Consider the following 3,110-nt stretch of genomic DNA (forward strand, 5'->3'; position numbering starts at 1 on the left):
GGGGGGGGGACCAGGTTTGCTGGTCCAATAGAGCCTGGTGAACCAATGAAACTATGGCCCCTAGCTGCCCTTCAGATCTGGAATTGAACCCATGCCTGTGGCTTCCAGCCAAACTATAGACAGGCATATGATTTGAACATTTACCTGAGGTAGATACACTCCTTGGAGAGAACAAGCATGGGAGAAAGAAGGGCTGCTTATGCACAGGAAGACAGGTCAGTGTGCAGGAGTGCATGGGGGGATGGACACAGGGAAGAGGTAACTATCAGGAGGAAGTATGAGGGGAGATGTTGCATTGTACTAAATTGTGGTCAATGTCATGAGACAACGTGTATGTGAACTTGTGTATGGAAAGTGAATTTACTCTGTAAATTTTCACTCAAATCACTATAAAAAAAAATTGACCAGAAAAAAAAAAAGGTCTCAGGGGAGATCTTTGGTTTTAGGTTTAAAGATTCTCTCAGGACAAGAGTTTCAGAAGTTCATCCAGCCTCCATGTTGTTGTTGTTATGTGCTGTCGAGTCGGACCCAACTCATCGTGACACCTCCTTGGGTTTCTGAGGCAGTATCACTACTGAAGCAGATTGTCCAACCTTCCTTCTGAAGAGTGGCTGGTAGGTTTGAACAACCAGCCTGCTGGTTAGCAGTCAAATGCCTTAGGAACCTCAATGGCATATATATTTTTTTAACCTTCTTGGCCTCTGTCTCTTCATTGATAAGATGGAACAGTGCCTGGCATATAATAGCTGTTTTACCCATGGTGGTTAGTGTCACAAAAATCCCCAGTCTGTGGCATTGGCTGCTTAGTGTAACTGGTTCTAAAATGTGATTACGTTGGTCTCAGCCATTTTAAATGTTCAATAATGTTCAGTGTCACAAAAGAATGTATCTGTTTATTCTTTTTTTTTTTTTTTTTACAAGAATTCATGTTGAAAAGCACAGGCATGTGAGTTAAACATTTACCTCAAGTAGACACACACCCTGGAGAGAACAATCATGGGAGAAGTAAGGGCTGCTTATGCACAGAGAGACAGCTCAGGGGGCAGGAGTGCATGGAGGGATGGACACTGGGAAGAGGTAACTATGGGGAGGAAGTGGGAGGGGAGCTGTTGCATTGTGGTAAACTGTGGTCAATGACATGCGACAAAGTTTATGTGAACTGCTGTATGGAAAGTGAATTTGCTCTGTAAATCTTCACCAAAACAAAAATTAAAAAAAAAAAAATTCATGTTGAATACCAGAATTTGCTGTGGTACGACGGGGTAATACACCTAGTAGACACCTTGGTTATCCTAAAGTATGAAATTAATATTAATTTTTATTAATGTATTTGTTCATTCATTCAGCAACTATTCATAGATTGGGTTCAATGCCAAGTAACAAGTATGAAATAAGTGTATTCCCAATCCGTTTCTGCAGTTGGTTCTGCTTCTAGTTTCAAAAGAAACCTAAAATGATATTTACCTTTGACTATAAATAGCATTTGAATAAGCACAAGTCAAATAAATTCCCACTGATCAAATTCCCACTAGCAGCTCCTATGTGACATTTCAATCCTCTCTTGCTGTTTTGGGGCTATTTGAGTTAAGGTATTTTGGGATTGTTTATTTTAAAAGCCAACATCAGACACTGTCTCATATTTTGTCAGTCTCAGGCAACACTGGAAGTTAAAGGAAAGTTTTAACTTAATTCAGAAAGCTCTTATTTAATTAATATTATTAGTGCCAGATAACCAGAATTTGAATGACGAAAAATAAAGATACATAAAATCTCTTTTTCTTCATACTGATTTTTCAGATATCTACTTCTGAAATGCATTAAGAAATAGAAAGATTCAAGAAATGCTTTTCTCATGAAAATTTTGCCACCCATCTATAAAGTTATTCTTCACAGAGTTCTAACAGCAAAAAGGTTAAAGCAATCTAGTTTCACTAAGTGGTGTAAAAGGATAAGCCATGGACTACTAACTGAAGGGTTAGCAGTTTGACTCCACCCAGAATCCTCCCAGGCCCTGGGAGACCCTGGCAATATGCTTCTGAGAGGTCTTAGGCTTGAAAACCCTATTGAGTGATATTCTACTCTAAGATCCAATAACAGAAAACTAGTTAGATAAACTATTGTAGTTGCACAGAATGGAATATTATGCAAAATTTTATGGAAGAATATTCAATGACATGGAACATTCTACAAGATAAAATGTTCTATAAAAATCAGATTATAAAATAATTTTTATAGATCATTTCAACCCCACCATTTCATACTTTAAAAAAAAAATCTCTGAAGAGACTTAGACCCTAAGTATAATACTAACATTTTGATCAGAATTAAGCCACCATTGATAAACTTTTATCAAAATAAAACTCAACAATACTTTCTCTTCAAGCTTAATCATGCTAATGCTATATACCTCACAAAGATAAATTTCTGAAAGACTCCTTCAGAACATTTGTATATTTCTTACTTTTAGTCTCCCTGTGCACTGAGATGCATCAGATAAACATAAATTGTCTACATCAAAAGAGTATCTTTCTACATGACCATATAACAACCAGTTAAAATAAGTAATATCCAGTATTGTTTGCTCTATGTTGCTCACCAGTTAGCCTAAGGTTGTTAATCAACATGATTGGGTATTTTGGTATCACCCTGTTTGGGGTAGCAGAGGTTCTGTTGGATATCCAACATAACATATGCATCTCTAAAGATAAAATACAGAAATCTTCTTCCATGAGATCATAGAAATAGTTAAAATCAAGATAAAAAGTAAATTTAATGCTGGGAGTTGATGTTCAAGTAAGGGTCAAGGGCATGGAAGTGAAGAGAAGGAGTAAGGAAGCAAAGCAGAATAAGCAGAGAAGATAAGAAGAGGAGAACAGGGGTGATGTCCCCAACTGACATATTCACTTCACTGAGCCACTCTGAGAATGAGGCCAAGATCAAGTGACCTCCCTTGATCCTAATCTTCACACGTTTAACTTTACTGTCTCAAATTATAACTCAAAACAACGGTGTTCCATGTAGTTGTTATGTTGTTAAGTGCCGTCGAGTCATTTCCAACTCATAGCGACCCCATGCACAGCAGAACGAAACACTGCCCGATCCCACGCCAG

This window comes from Orycteropus afer, unplaced genomic scaffold (genome assembly GCF_000298275.1).
Source record: "Orycteropus afer afer isolate SDZICR_OR568_19922 unplaced genomic scaffold, OryAfe1.0 scaffold00343, whole genome shotgun sequence".
Taxonomy (NCBI): Eukaryota; Metazoa; Chordata; class Mammalia; order Tubulidentata; family Orycteropodidae; genus Orycteropus; species Orycteropus afer.